At 37.1% G+C, this 16,961-nt stretch overlaps 1 protein-coding gene across 2 annotated transcripts in view; it reads left to right on the top strand.

Moving 5' to 3' along the window:
- ZBTB20 (zinc finger and BTB domain containing 20) overlaps positions 1-16,961 on the top strand; it is an 891,896-nt gene that overhangs the window by 397,343 nt on the left and 477,592 nt on the right. For both annotated transcript variants that reach the window (XR_009867653.1, XM_062208447.1), the window contains exon 4: positions 3,288-3,360. The gene's annotated coding sequence lies outside the window, so the exon portion shown is untranslated. The remainder of the gene's footprint in view (positions 1-3,287; positions 3,361-16,961) is intronic.

The raw sequence follows: 16,961 nt of genomic DNA, 5'->3' as shown, positions 1-16,961 counted from the left end.
TTTGAGTAGCCTTCCATGCTGGCCATAGACAGGGCTAGTCTCTTTTAAAAAATCAAATCTGAACTGTGTCAGAATGAATACATCACAGAAAGGTGAGTGAACTCTTAAAAACCATCTGAGCAACATACAGTTGGGCCTGAGCAGTTGGGAGAGTGTTAAAAGAAGTACCTGAATTAACATAGACCTCCTAAACTGGAGTGCTTTGTTGTTCTTTTCTTGATGTTCTGTGACCTGGTGATATCTGACACTCCTGTCTCTGTTAGATTTTAAATGGTAGAGTGTGGTCAGAACAGTCCTTTGTTTCTAGTCAATGTTAAGATCTGGAATTCCTCATCCACCTTCAGATTTTTAGGTTTTGGAGTCTTTTTATTATTTTTAATTGAAGCTTTCTTTGTAGCCTTCTGACTTACAGGATAGGCTACTGAAATATAATACATTTTCTACTTTTCTGGAAAGCCATTCAGAATATTTAACTGGTTCAGAAGGAATGACTCTTTGGGCTAAAGGATCTCTGCCGAGGGAAGCTTCTTCCAGGCTTTGTAATTTGCATTGATTACTGAGCTGTTTCTCAGTGCATCACTGGATGTTGGCTGTCATCTATAAAGTCTTACATAGTTTTGTCCTGATTAAAGAAGCCTGGCACTGTTTGCCCGTTTTAATAATGATTGAGATTGATCTGTGTGATTTAAAAAAAAAAAATTAAGAGATTTGGGAACCTGTAGTGTCAGGACTAAGTTATTACTGATGACACATCCTCTGCAAATCTACTGTTTTAAAAATGGATTCCATGCACAATCATGAAGTTGGAAAAATCACAACCAGGATTTTGAAAAGTAGACAATAGCACCAAAACTAAGGTCTTGATCATAACTTCCTACTACTTCATCTCATTTGACATGCCCTCAGAATATTTCACCTCCTCATGACCAGTCTTCAAAGCAATTTCTGAATTAATGATTTGTTCATGAAGCAGATATGAAGAGGAGCAGTAATCATATCAAAGACAACTGGTCTCACTTCCAGGTCCATCTTTGGGCCAAGATATGTAGTCGCCAACAGTGAATTGGCGACTGTATTTTTTGAGTCCTGGCGCAAAGTAAGATCCATCTGTTTTGCCCAGCCGTTTGCCTGAGTGCCACAAAATGGTCCTGTTATTAGTCTTATTTGTGGTCCTATTTGAGGTTAGGTATAATGTAAATAAACTTCAGTCCTCCCTGGGATGAATGCAGCATAAGAATTAAAAGTAATGGTGTTGGTAATGGTAAGTGATGTTGCCTCTCCATTTTCTCAATTTCTCTGTTTTCTTTGGATTGGGAAACAGACATTTAAGAATGAGTTTGTCATCTGGAAGGATAGTTGTGACCAAGTTTCCCTCAACAGGATACAAGATGTTATTTTTGAGGCTTCATTACCCTCAGCAAAGGGGAAAAGAGAGAGAGAATGAGAAAGGGGGGAGAAAATAAGGAAAGAAAGTGAAAGTAGGAAAGAAAGGGAGAAAAGAGAAAGGTTAATAAGGAGAAGGAAGAAAGATGTAAGGGGAGGAGAAAAATGTAACTTAGTTAATTGTTCATGGAATTGATTTTATTGTTTGGAACAGATAGTTCAATTCACTCAACATCTGGTGACATGAGGAAACAGAAACTGACTGATTGAGCTGAACTGCCAGTTGTCAGTTAAATATTTTATATACCAATATTCAGCCTAGTGTAGATCATGTTTTCCTGTCTAGGCTGGACAGTGAATCAGTTTCCTTAAAAGTGAGTAGAAAAGCACTGGTTGGTGGTTGGTTCAGATTTATCTAGAGGTGGGCAGTTTTTATATTTCTGAATCATTTATCAAGGATTATTGTTATTCCATATAATTTCTAAGCACAAGTTATTTTTGTCAATTTCTTTTATGAATGCTTTGTTGCCTTATAAGGAAATATATGCACTCCCATTTTCTCATTCAGTTGTCCCTGGTGACGCCTCCATAATTTCTGTCTTTACTCTGGTGCATTTTCAGTCTAATTCAGGCATGTGAGAAGCAGGGGGAAAAGTTTAGCCAATTTCTGTTATTTTTTATAAAAAATATAATCCCATTCATGGGTGGATTTAGTGTGAAGCTGAGCCAGTTTGCATTTAAAATCTATGTACATCAAATAGACCTGTTACTCAAAATATACTTCCATACATTTCAAGGGAAGAAGAAAATAGATTCACAAGTGAACCTGCTGAATTTTCTAATAATAAGTGTAGTTCAAGAGGTGATTTATGATTATGTTCTCATATATAAAAACATTAAAATATCACTATGCATTATGTAAAAATTGGTATAAAATACCATGTATAATGCTGTAAATTTATAAAAGTATATGCTGACATGCCATAAGATAAGGTACATATGTTATTTCCATGCTACATTTTAAACAATGAATTGCTTTCTAAATCCTGTTGTGTCAGTTATTTGGATCTAAAAATAGGGATGACTTAGTCAACTATGTGTTTTTTCTATGAAACTATTACCTTATTTATAGATGGTGTTGTTTGCAAAAGAAAAGATTAAAAAGTAGTATGACATTTTAATCCCAAATATTTATGACATACTTGGAGGTCTTAATGCCTGGACTCTTAATTTGAAGATAAAAATACATGTTAAAAAATAACCAATGCAGCTGCGTTTATTTACACCAGGAGGTCTTGTTCAAACACCTGTAGCTGCATGTGTCAAGATGTGCAGTGTGATATGTGATGAGGCACATGAAACCCATACTCGACCGCAGTGTCCATTGTGTTTTCCTCAGTTACCTCGGCTTCACCATCTGCCTCACTACCAAGTCAATCATCTGAAAGTGTAGAGCTAGCATTTTTTTCTGATTCTATTTGAAGTCATAATTTTTATTTAACATCTGAATTCAGAGCCATAGATTTTCTTCTTTATTCTCTGACTATAACATTTTATGCAATCTTTATGTGGTAAAATTGTTATTTATGAGGGTTTTTTTTAATCAGATAGAATATAGCTAAAATTCAGAAACATTGAGTTTTTAGTCATATCATTATGAAGTCCTTAACATGGAGGCATATTTTGTTTTTCAGAATTGCTTTTTTTCCTCTTTAGATCCTTTTCTTTTCATTAAAACACTACTCTGGGAAGAGGGTTTTTTCCCCCCTTAACAGGGGGAAAAAAAGCCACGCTTGACTGATAATGCATTGCTTTGGATGGTGAAACATTATGAAAGTTTAATTTTTAATTAAATCTGAAATACCAATTATAACTGAAAGAGATTTTAACCTGTTTCTTTTCAGACTGCCTGAAGTTACATTTAGAGACTGAAATCACAGCACCTTAAAAACAAAAGATTGAGCTGCACTGTGTTCTGTAAGTTGAAGCTTCCTTAACCTTCCTCTGTATTTTTGTGACCAACCCATTAAAGAACAAAAACATTGGTAACATAGTAACCAGACATGAGCTAAAATTTGAATGTCCCTGTAGAAATACATATTTGAATGATTTCCTTCTTTTTATTAAAAAAAAAGTTGTTAGGCTCAATATTCAGTATTTCTTTTCTAGCCAACCGAAATTATGAATTTTTTTTTAATTTCATTAGGGAGGGTATCACCCACTGTGAATCAGCACGGTGACATCCACTGTGTTTGGAAAAATTCTTCCTTTTATTTTACCAGTCTCACTGAAGGTACAAGAGGATTTTTCAGGGAATCAAAGTAGATTCCATTTTTCTTTGTGATGTCATTAGAAATTTTTAGCCTTTGTGACAATAGAAATGGAGAGAAAGTTCATGATGACATCACAAGATTCTGTTGCCTTGAGGACTTTGGGCAAAACTCAGTAAAATGCATAATTCCCTTGTGTGCGTGTGTTCCCCATTCTGCTACGAAGCAGTCAAAATAGCACATCTTATGTCTTCCCGTGAGCTACAAGGCTGTCTCTCAGAGCCCCATTGTTCCATAAATGCATGTCAGAGTCTACCACAGTCTGGTCTACCCTTATTTAGCTGCTGTTTTGTCAATGTACTTGGAAGAACAATTAACATTTGGGATTTCAATGTCTGAATAACAGGCAGTGAATAGAACCCAAGCATATAAAAGATTCTGACGCCCAGGGTAAGAAAACAGAAGCTTATAGTTGGTGGAGGCAAAAAGAAAAGCATTTAATGCTGCACTCAAAGGTTGTGAAATACTACATGGAAAGTCAATCTGTTTTTTTTTTTTTTTTTTTTTAATTTTAGATCACAATGTACATTTTGGTAATGAAATCCAGAAGCTTATGACGTCTTCCTAAGTTTTGCAGTTTAATTGTTGCAAGGTCTTTCACTAGAAGGTCTTAAAACACTTAAGCTTCCCTTGTTGGACTGCCAGATGCAGGGAATACTGCGTCACAGTTTTCAGTGTCACAGTCCAGCAGAGTATACTAAAGGTGGTTCAGACAATCTCTTCAATTTTCACTTCGGTTCACTGCACTCTTTCATTATTGACTGTGTTCTGGTATGTTGACTGTAGACAGTCCTGCAGTTGTTTAAATGTCTCTGCCTTTTGTCTGAATTCCTGCTAAGTTCATTTTTTTTTTTTTTTTTTTTGAGGGATGATGCAGAGATAGAGCAAGACCTCCACACTGTCAGCGGGTCTGGGGAAGCAGAGGGAACTTTGGCAGCTGTGTATGTTGCCAACTGAGCGCACTGACTGGTTGGCGTAGTGAATAAATGATAGTTATCGTTACCTTTGTCATAACCACAACAGTTCAAGCAACAGACTGTAAGATTCCTAAGAGCAGGGCTCTTTCTTATTTTTGCGATTCCCAGCACTTGGCACCGAAATAGGTAACAATAAAATAGCTGTTGTTACTGGTAGAATTATAAAATATATAAAAAGTCTTAAAGTTAGGACTCATTTTTTTCAGAAAATATTTATTGTAAGGAGAGGTTGATGAAAGTTTTTGACAGAAAGACAATGATAAAGGGATTTGCCAAATAAACTTCTGTTCTTCTTAGGAATCAGTTTCCCAATCTTCTACCTCTTTAGCTTTACACTGCTTTCTCCCAACCACAATAAGATATACCATTCACACTACTTCCATTTGTCTGTGAAATGCTCTTCAGTAGTTTTCCATTTAAATTGTATGTCAGATATCTCTTGCATTTTGGCTCAAAAACTCAATCTATCAGATAGGTAGAGCTCTACCACTTCAATTTTTCTTCTTACCATACAATGAGTTGTTAGTCAAAAAACCAAAGTGAGTGGAACAATAAGACAAGATATACAAGAGTGATTGGGTCAAGACATGTAATGATTATGGTTCTAGAAACTGGGGATGTAAGAAGTTACCAGGAGCAGAATTTACTTTGAGTATATTAAAGCTAGGACTATGCTAATAAGCATTAAGACCACAGTATTCTTTAGACACAGAACCATTTGACCCCTTCTAAGTCCAGCTCCCTAGTTTTATTGTTTGTTTTGTTTTGCATAAAGTTCTTGGTCCCTCCTCCCTACTTTTAAAATTTATTTCCAAAAGGGATCCCTTCATTTTTATTAGATCAGCTTCTGGTGATGCAAATTAAGACTCTCATAAAACTTAGCCTCTGAGGCAAAACTAAAATGATAGAATTTGGACCTAGTGAATTGTACTGTTATCATGTTGAATAACATTTAAGAACATCAAAGAAGTTTATGAAAACACTTCACATTTTTTAAGATTAAAAAATTGAAGTGAAAGGGATTTAAGGGCAGAACATCATCAAACATTACAGTTGAAAACGAATATAAGAAATAAAATCCAATCACCTCATTTTGAAGCAAATAAATTGAGGTCCAGGGTAGAGCATTCAGGCTTACACAGTTCATATTGACTAACCACACAGATCATCCTTAGACATCTTGACTTGAGAGTAAACCCAAATTTAGACCCTGAGACTCTACTCTTTCCCCTACATTCAGGGCCTGAGCAGTGTTTCCTGAGGAACAAATAGCCCTGGACTCATTTATTGAGATCAGCTGAACTGTAGTCCCTGCTACCAGTAGTCTGAAATTCATACATAAAAGAGTTTTTTGAAATCATTAATCATTATCAAGAAAGATTTTTCCACTTTTCCTGTACATATTTATATCATGCCTTTGGTTGTGTAATGAGTCATATAGAGGCAATTTATTTAGATCACTTAATGTTCTTTATGATGATTTAGAAAATGGACAGAAGACCATTAGAAACTTTAGTAGTTTAATTGGGCTTACAGGCACGATGAAACCAGTAATCTGAGCAGAGCCATTGTGACATGGAATTCAGACATCCCAAGAGTGTGCATCATGCATAGTGTCAGAATGTCACTGTTGCCAGGGGTCATTTCCATCAAAGAAAAATTGTTCCAAGTCTGAAAAAATGAAATAAACTTTAATAATTTAAAATGAATTACTTGCCCTGGTAATTTATTTCACATTGCCTTTATTGAATTCTGTCATTTAGCAATACAAACAGGCCAGAACTTTTCTATTACTGTACCCAAAGCTAAGTCCTGGACACATCTTAGTTTCTTCCTGTTTTATTTGTTCATCTAGACCTTCTCTCAGCACATCATGAAGAAGCTCAAGTCACTTGTACAAAAGCTAGTGGCCTAATTTTTTGTGTTCCAAACACAAAGAAACAGTGTTCTGCCCTTAAACAACTCCAAGGAAGTTTTAGTATATAGAAAGGAAGGTAGACTTGAGCCCTTGGGATGCCAGATCAGGGGCCTGTCGTTGGTGCTCAACAGGGTTCTCTCATCAAATCTCTTGTCTCTTTGCTCTGTAATGATGAAATAATACTTCTCTGTGCCTCCTGTGAGCAAAACATTGTGCCAGGATACACGGATAAATAACACCTATGTTTTATCTTTAAGGTGATCATTATCTATTTGGGAAACAGATGCAACTTTTCTATAGACAAAATCTAATATGATATAGTAGAAGAAGTGTTTACTGCATCTCTTGGGCAATATAAGAACAATATGATACTAAAAAGAAGCCCTCCCATGGAGAGCAATAGAAGAAAGCTGAGGGTTCTATGAGTCATAGTGGAGTAATTTGATGTTGTGGGATGCTTGTTGGGGCCAGTGAGTAGAGAAGAACAAATGAAGACAACCAGAATATGCAGGAGGATTGGTTTTTGAAAATGTGGGTTGTAGCCCAGTGGTGAGACACAATGAGATATCATGAAGTCAGTTTAAATAATCACCTGAATTAAAATGAAAGAATAATGAATATTTACCCAAAAAAACAGGAAATCACAATATTGTTAAGAGATTGGATTACAAACTAAATATATTTCTTACTGGGAATTATGCTCCCAAAATACAACAGCAGCTGCTCAACTCATGTAATCCTACTTAAGGGATAATACTATTTTCTTCCTTTTCATAGATGAAAAAGTGGAGGAATTAGGCAATTTATCCCAAGTCATCCAATGAGTAGATGATAGAGAAAGGATGTAAATATGTCTGTCAAACTCCACTTTGATACTCATGCTTTTACTTGACATTCCTTCCCAGAGTTGCATGACTACATTTTTTTCGCTATTGTTGACTCACACATTTATGTCTCTAGTACTACTAGTTCTCCAAAACTATAGTCCTGTATTTCTAGCATCCTTATTTAAATCACCAACTAAAAAATCACACTAGTTTCTCAGAGTCAGTATATCAAAGTCTATCTTATCATCCAAGTTAAAAAATCATCCTCTTTTTGACTACCTAATTTTCCTCATTCCAATTCCCCAAGACATCTTCACTCAAAATCTGTCATTTTCATTTCTTCCTTCTCCTTTATGTCCAATAAGAGAACTGGTCTTATTAATTCTCCTTTTATCCCTCTGTACTAGTCAATTTTTCACTTTTCTGCAAAATAAAATTCTCCTAATTGCAAGAGGCAGATGGCAGGGAGATCAGCTTATCCTAAACACGGCTGCTACATTAACTCCCTGCAGCAAGAGTGCTAAGACTAAGCCACTCTCATTCAGACAAAACTTTCAGTAATTCTGTATTGACTACCATACAGTCCCTAGCCAATATGCATGAATTCTGAAATCTAACTCTACCCACTTCTGACTTCATCATTGCCTACTTGATTTTATATACCATTCACTGAGACCAAACTCCATCTTTATTCTGTTTCTACTATCTGTAATGTCCATTATACTGTTTTTTCCATATCTATATCCAACCCATTCTAGCCAACTCCACTTCAATTGCTATCAGTTCCATGAATCCTTCCCTCCTTAGCCAACCCAGAAGCAATTCATTCTCCTCTACCTACAAAATTCACATATAACCGGCAGTGGCCCTACTGACAACTTGACTTTCAGCTTATAGCCTTGAAACTACGAGAGACTTAGATTTCTGTAAATTTAAGCCTACAAGTTCATGATAATTTGTCACAACAGTCCTAAGAAACTAATACTTCACTCATCTACACATTTTTGAAATACAAAATACTTTCTGTATTTTGGAGACAAGCATTGTGGCATAGCCAGTAAAACCACTATCTGCAATGCTGGTATCACATAGGAGTACCAGTTTGTGTCCTGGTTGCTCCACTTCAATCCAGCTCCCTGCTAATGATCTGGGGAAAGCAGCAGAGGATGGCCAAACTCCTTGGGCCACCACTATCCATATGGGCAACCTGGAAGGAGCTCCAGGCTCCTGGCTTCAGCCTGGCCTAGCTCCAGCCATTTTGGCCATTTGGGGAATGAACCAGTAGATGGAAGATCTCTTTCTCTCTGTCTGTCTCTGTCTCTGTCTCTGTCTCTCTCTCTCTCTCTCTCTCTCTGTGTGTGTGTTTCTCCCTCTCTCTCTTTCAAATAAATAAACAAATAAATCTTTAAAAAGAAAAAGAAAATTTTAAGGTTGAAATCCAATTTTAACTAACATTTCAAGGGCTACAGAATCTATCACAATTGAATCATTAATTCATTATTCAATTGTGTTTAATATTGGGAATATAGAAATGATCCCTTAGGCCCTCATGGAATTTACAGCATATAAGGAAATAAAACATTAAATAATTACAGAAATAACCATTTGAAGAGTTATATACGACAGACAATAATGGATGGGGGAAATTTATTATACCCTCCATTGGTTGCCCAGGACACAATTCTTAAAGAAAGTGTCATTTGAGTTGAGAATTGAAAGATGGGAAGAATCAAGCAAGTAAAAAATTTGGGATGAGGATAGAAACATGGGAGGGACAAAAGTTGTGTTCCAATAAAAAGTTTTGGATACAAACTTTGTATATTGAGGGAATTTAAAGGTTTCCAGTGTCGCTAAAGCAAAGCGAGGAAAGGAGAGTGACTGAAAGTGAGGTCACAGAAATAACAGGATGAGGACTTTGAGCTTTGCCTTGAACCCACTAGAAAAGCATGCAGCAGATACCCGGCCACGCAGTAATTGAAGGATAGCTCAATAATACAAGAACAAAATAATTCAAAGGTAAACAGTAAGCACAAGCTTATGGAATTCATACATTTATTCTAAATCCTCACTGAAGGGTGACGCCTAAATTTGAGAAGAGCTTGGACTTCTGAAACTGAGGTCCAAGAGTTCAGAATATGTTTCCCTTCTGCATAAGCAGAGTAGGTCTCTGATAGCCTTCTCAGAGGAGCTCAAGTTCATTTCATTTAAATGCTGGTTAGTAATTATTAAAATTCTTTTGTTGAGTAATGAATCTTTTATTTTTGTTTATTTTTAAGGACTTGTGGTATAAGATAGGAATGCATACCACTAATGTGTTTTACTGCTAGGATGTATTTTTTAACTGTTAAACCTTAATCTCATTTTTAATTGTGATGGATTTTATCATGTGCAATGACCAAGGCCTAGGAGGCATAGAAAGCTTTGAAAATGAATCTTCATTATGCTCATTATTACTTCTTACAACATTACTGAATTCCTAGATTGAAGAACAATCCAGACTGTTTTAAAGTATGATGTATTAATATCCTGGAATGCCACTAAGCCAGAATAGAGATATTGGTTTGCTTGAAAAGTGATGGAAATTATCCTCCTTTTGCAATTAAAGAAGAAATAGTGTAGAGGGAATGTGGAAATTAAACCATAGAAAAGTCAGTTGAGCTCTACAGATATAAGGATTTATCTACTGACACTCAGTGAAAAGACCCTGGAATCAGAAAATATTATAGTGGCAGAGAATACTACAAATTATTTATTCCATCCTGCTCATTTTGTAGATGAACAAAATTGAGGCCTTGGATTTGTATCCAAGTCATGTGGTTAAATTGCTAATGGCAAGGCTGAGCCTGTAACCCCAATTCTCAGGAGCTAAATTGCCAAAGCCAAATCAGCTAATATGTGATCAAAGCCACTACCATAACCCTTCCAAGGTCTTGGATGGGAAAAGGAATACTAAGTACAGGAGATGAATCTACACACAAGCCTTAATTAATGAAAAATAAAAATCTGAACAATGCATATTACTCACAATCTGTTTACTTCATATACCAGATGTTTTATAAAAGTTGTTTCTAATCCCAGCTACCCACACTCAACAACCACTCAGCAAAGTAGGAATCATTTCCATTTTATAGTGAAATAACTGGGCCCAGGAAAGATTAAGTCACATCTTAATGTTGCTACCAACATTACTGATTTAAACTCTGTGCAGTCTTCTGGTTGGTGTTTTTAACTACTGTGTTTTGTTATCACTTCAGTTCATATGATCACAGAGATCATTAGTTCTTTAATAACCCAAATGTCTGAAAAAGTGGAAAAGGTTAGGAAGGTAAAAAAGCAAGTTACATCCACTAGGTGTCTTCTCTTCTAAAAGATCCTTCCATTTAATTCTCATGACAATGCCTCCAGATAAATGTTCTGATCCTTAGTTTACGGTTTGAGAAACTGTGGTTCACTGAGATTAAATTCTCCAAGCAGTTTAGTAAAATCCAGAGCCAGCATTCAAGTTCAGACCTGTCTGACCCAATCACTTCTTACCCTTTTTAGATCCACTTCTGAGTCTGCTCTTTTCTTGAATGCTAGTTAGTTTTGTAGGGTCCACACACTTCAGCTCCTCATCTGGCAAAGTAGAATTATAATCCATGCTCTCATAGACTTAAAGAAATAGAGCAAGGTCAAGAGATTGCTTTTAAGATTATATTGGCCGGCGCCGCAGCTTACTAGGCTAATCTTCCGCCTGTGGCACCGGCACCCTGGGTTCTAGTCCCAGTTGGGGCGCCGGTTCTGTCCTGGTTGCTCCTCTTCCAGTCCAGCTCTCTGCTGTGGCCCGGGAGTGCAGTGGAGGATGGCCCAAGTCCTTGGGCCCTGCACCCACATGGGAGACCAAGAGGAAGCACCTGGCTCCTGACTTTGGATCGGCGCAGCATGCCGGCCATAGCGGCCATTTGGGGGAAGACCTTTCTCTCTGTCTGTCTCTCACTGTCTAACTCTATCTGTCAAAAAAAAAAATGGCTGAGAAACAAATAAGATGTGCTTAACTTTTGTTATTTTACAGATTGTCTTTGGTTATATATTTTGAATGTTGTAGGACTTTATTAAGTAATTGATAATAGATGCATAATAGTGTTATTTTTGCTACTGTTAGTGTAACAAATTTACTCTCTTCTCTAGTATAGAGCTAGCAAGAACAGTCGTGAACCTGGGTTACATAACTGTCTGTCTCCACATCTTGTGTTAGCCTCTTGAAACACTGGTGAAATGTGAGAGGCCACTCCACATGTTAACTTAGACACATCTCATCTGGATGGAAAACTTCTCTGTGATATTTTTTGCTCACAAGCCCTTTTAAGAAATAGAAAAAATGGTTTGCATGAATAGCCCTTGTAGTTGAATAAGAACTGACTCCATCAAGCTATATGAGAATCTTGGATTGATGATATAATACTATCTGTATTATCATTGCAGTTATCAAGGAAGAGGCAGCAGTGTAACTGAAAGGAAAGAGTATGGAGCTATTTGGGGACTTAACTCAGGCATTGTCAAACAGTTTTGTCGAAAGATCATTTTCTTATCTGTAGGGGACACTTTTCCCTATCTTACAGATACATTATGCAAAGAAGTCAAATGATAAATCTCAAGTATTTAGAGTTCCATGGAACCAGGATGGTTCATAAATATCATGTATTACAGTAGAAGTATTAGTAGAAATATAAATCACTTCGAGGTCTCAGGAGTAAGGCACTTTATCTGAGCTCTTGGTGGTTGGAAATTAGTTTGTTTTTGAATTGCCATATAGGGAAGTGCTCTATTGCTATTATATACTCTTGATATATTGGAAATCAAGATGAAACACAAATTGCCAGTGTTGTATTACTTTTGTTAATGTTTATTTTTCTTTATCTCTTGAAAGGCAGGAAAGAGAGGGAAGAAGAGAGGTGGGGAGAGAGAGAGAGAGGGAAAGAGAGAGAGAGAGGGAGAGAGAGAGAGAGAGAGGGAGAGAGAAAAAGAGAGGGAGAGAGAGAGACAGAGAAATCATCTGTCCCTTGCTTTACTCCCCAAATGCTCACAACAGCTAGAATTGGGGCAGACTGAAGCCAGGAACCTGGAACTCCATCGAGTCTCCCGTATGAGTAGCAGGGACACAAGCATTTGAGCTATCTTCTGCTGGTTTCCCAGGATTCTTTAGCAGGAAGCTGGGTAAAAGTCAGAGCAACTAGGACTCAGATCAGGCATTCTGATATGGGGTATATGTATCCCAGGTGGCAATTTAACCCTCAGTGCCACAATACCTACCCCATAAGATTTAGTTTAAAAGCATTTATTACTGTAAACTGCCTGAAAAGCTTCTCTCAATTGGATAAAAGGAATTAACTTTTATTTCTCATATTAGACAGTTACTTTCTTGAGGGAAAAAACCAAGGGTACCTCCAAGTTTTCTTTTTCAGTCACTGAACTGACACCAGATAGGTCTTTAATAAGGGTTTGTTGAACATCCTTGAAAATTCAATTAAATTGGCACTAAAGGGCCAGCACTGTGGCCCAGGGGTAAATTAATCACCTGCAACCTGGGCATTCTACATGGCCGCTGGTTCGATATCCAACTGCTCCACCAATCCAGCTCCTTGCTAATGCACTTAGGAAAGCAGCAGCAGATGACCCAGTGCTTGGGCCCCTGCATCCATGTGGGAGACCCCGAAGAAGCTCCCAGCTTCTGGCTGTTGTAACCATTTGGGTAGTGAACCGGTAGATTGAAGATCTCTCTCTCTCTCTCTCCTCTTTCTGTGTAACTCTGCCTTTCAAATAAATAAATAAATCTTTGAATAAATAAATAAATCGGCACTAAAATTTGAGAGGAAAAAGTATATGGTTTTATTAATAGATAGGTGATACACCCATGTTATTGAATACTATATAGCATTAGGGAAAAATTAAATGTATCTATAGCTATTGATCTGGAAGGTGATCATAACTGATTAAGCAAAAGAACAATTTTCAGATCAATGAATATTTATGGATAAATATGTCATATATGTTTGTATGAACTTGAAGAAAGCTATACAGAAAAATCTATACTGTATTCTTTACATTGGTAATCTCACCCATGGTTAGTAATAAAAAGGAACTCAGGGAAAATTACTTTTACTTCAAATATTTTTTATTATTTTCCTTGTTAACAATGAACATCTATTACTCAAGAAGTTTGAAAATGAATGAACAACATTACTTTTTAAATCACTACCTTTATATTCCTTGGGGGGAAAAGGCTGAGAAAACTAATCAACACCCAGAAGTTATAGTTTCACCTGGATTGTCTCAACTTCCTTAATATAAAGAGCATTCTCTGAAATAGATTGATTCATTTATTCGACAGATATTTCCTAAAGTCTAAGTTAGTACCATTTCTTGTTAACAGATATGAGGTGTGTGTGTGTGTGTGTGTCTGTGTGTGAAGCTGAGCTCTTGCCTGAGGGAGTGTCATACATGTCATCACATACAAAAAAGTAATAATTGGGCAATCAACTATTAAAAGTAATTTGATTCTCTGCTGTGATTGCTCTGGATACATAACCTACACAGTATCCAAGAAAACTCTTTAAAAATTCTCTTGTTTTACCATCTTTCTCATCCACATCTTATCTTCCCATTACAGCTACACTCAATGTTGCTCCCACCTTTATCTCATGCTCCTCTTTAAGAGCTCTCAGTAACCCTCCTCAGCCTGGATCAATTAATTTTTCTGCTCACTTACAATCTCCTTGCTGAATCAATCTTATTGTTCTCTTTCTGTTATAAATCTCACAAGATTTTCTCGTTTCTCCCCTTTCCTTTATTCACTGAAAAGGAAGGAAAACAAGTAACCCCTCTGCAAAATTAGGTTTCAGGATTTTATTTCCGACAGAAGATCCACAAGAGTTTTGGTAAGGAAGCGGTAGACCTTAAGTTAACACCAAGCAAGCATCAGGGTTGGGCACTGTGGCACAGTAGGTTAAACTCACACTTGGAGTACCTCATCCCATATCAGAGTTCCTGTTAGAGTCCTAGTTGCTCCACTTCAGATTGAGCTTCCTGCTAATATTTCCTGGGAGGAAGCATATGATGGCTCAAGTATTTGGGCCTCTGCCACCCTGGTGAAAGACTCAGATGGAATTCCTGGCTCCTATCTTCTACCTGGCCCAGCGTTGGTTGTTGCAGGCATTTAGGAAATGAATCATCATATGGCAGGTGTCTCTCTCCCTCTCTGTCTCTGCCTCATAGAGTAGATGAAAATAAATAAATAAGCATAAACAAAAACTAATATCAAAGACTCCTTCTTGAAGAGACTTGAGCCAAAGAAATGGGTAGAATATCTGAATCCAAATTAGGCAAGAGAGAACTATGTAGTTTCAGGCAGACTATTTCCTAAATAGTCATATTCAAGACCCATCCCAGAGTAATCCTCTGACAATGACCCCAACTTTATGGCTGGAGGACAGAGGTATGGTGAGTTAAATTAACACATAGGAAAATTATAATAACTGCAACTAAAAATAAGCAAATACATGTTATTTCTATTTTATAGCCATTTATGCGCAAAGCTTTAAGAAAAAGGATAGATAGAGAAATGTGAGGGAAGAGAGAGCATTCTTCCCTCCAAATAAAACAAGGAGAGCAAGTATAGACAGCGTGGTTGGTGAGGGGTTAGGGAGTGCAAAGGACAAAATGAAACACATTTTGACACCCAGCACTTTCCTTGCATTTCAGAAGTCTCCTCTATTCCCTTGTGAGTGCTACCCTGGGTGGGCTGCTTGGCACTTCCAGGCAGCCAGCTGTCATCTCCAGCCATTGAGAGAGAGCTGACTCACAGTGAACCATTTAGAGTTGTGGGAAACTCTCTTTAGAATATGCTCACAATTGTGTTTGTTGTTCTGAACTCCAGGGGGCTGAAGAAGTAAATAAGCAGCTCATCAAGGCAAGCTTGCCTCAAGTTTAAGTCTCCTTCTTTCTGCCCTGTGCCTTCAGCATAGGAGATTAATGCAAGAAACAGTGTGAATCCATGCTATATTATGTGGCTCCTACCTGTGCCACCATATTTAGGTGAGAACAGGAACTGTAGCAAGAAAGATGTCTAACAAGTATAGTGAGAAAAAGAACTTATGTTTATGAAGTGATGTTAATGAGATTTAAAAAAATACTTATACAATGTAAATTAAAAAAAAAAAACACCTAGGTACAAAATTTACATAATGGGGGTGGGTGTTTGGTGCAGACATTAAGCCACCACTTGAGACAGCCAGATCCCATTTTGGGGTGCCTTGATTCCAGTCCCTGCTCTGCTATCTGTTCCAGCTTCCTAATGTGCACATGGGAGGTAGCAGATGATGACTCAAGTAATTGGGTCCCTGCTACCCATGTGGGAGACTCAGATTAAGTTCTGAGGTCCTAGCTTCAGCCTGGACAGGTCCTGGATGTTGTAAACATTTTGGGAGTACACCAGCAAATGGGAGCTCCCTCTGTCTCTTTCCAGCATATAAAATAAATATGTTTTAAAACTGCATAGATTATGAATGCTGCTCATATCTATGTGGTTATTGTTAATTTCTCTCCTATTCTTTTCTATATTTTCCAAAATGTTCACAAGAAACAATGAGTGAGAGAGAAGAGAAAGAAAATGTTGTCTTGAAATATTCCTCTCTTTGTTTTTGATGATCATTTAATTTTAATGGTAGCTGTTATAAGGAAGAGATTTCACTTGAAATTTGAATGGTATGATATTCTTGTTGAGGCTTTTTTTTTTCTAGACTGCTACTAAGAAACAATGTTTTGGTCATTTTTGATGCTAAAAAGCCCATCAGCTTTGTTGGAGTAATTTGGGGAAGGAGGAAGTAGATTGTTAATTATCTAATTATGGGTGATGGATTAGGGCAGCAGAAACAGAATTAACTTGGGGCATGGATAGCCAAGAGAAGATAGATGCAGTAGACATATCAAAGCCATGATTTTGTGTATAAAATGAATGTTTACATAGATAATAAATTATCTCACACTTCACTTGGAAACCTCTGTAAAAGTGCTTAAATGGAACAAAAATATATATAACTTCAGGAAACTTCATGTTTCAGAATTCTGTAATATCCTGCTTCTCTCAATATTTACTGTGTCTTATTCTCACCTTATAATGCCTCAGACTTTTTTATTGCTTTTGTTTTAGCCTGGGTTCTGCAGCAACTCTTTAGAATCTAGGCATTAATTGTCCTTATCATTGACAACTCTTCTGCTCCTAACTCTAGAAGGCTATTTCATTTCTCCCAGTTTAAATGGTTCTGCTATTTATAATGCTAAACTTTAGAAAGCCCCTTCATCCCTATTTGCTACAGACCCTAACTACCTTTTAAAAAAAAAAGATTTATTTTATTTATTTGAAAGACAGAGTTACAGAGAGAGGTACAGACGGAGAGAAAGGTCCTCCATCCATTAGTTCACTCTCCAGGTGGCTGCAACAGTCAGAGCTGCGCTGATCTGAACCCAGGAGCCAAGAGCTTCTTCCGGGTCT

This window comes from Lepus europaeus, chromosome 2, assembly GCF_033115175.1.
Source record: "Lepus europaeus isolate LE1 chromosome 2, mLepTim1.pri, whole genome shotgun sequence".
NCBI lineage: Eukaryota > Metazoa > Chordata > Mammalia > Lagomorpha > Leporidae > Lepus > Lepus europaeus.
This window is presented reverse-complemented; position numbering and strand designations above follow the sequence as displayed.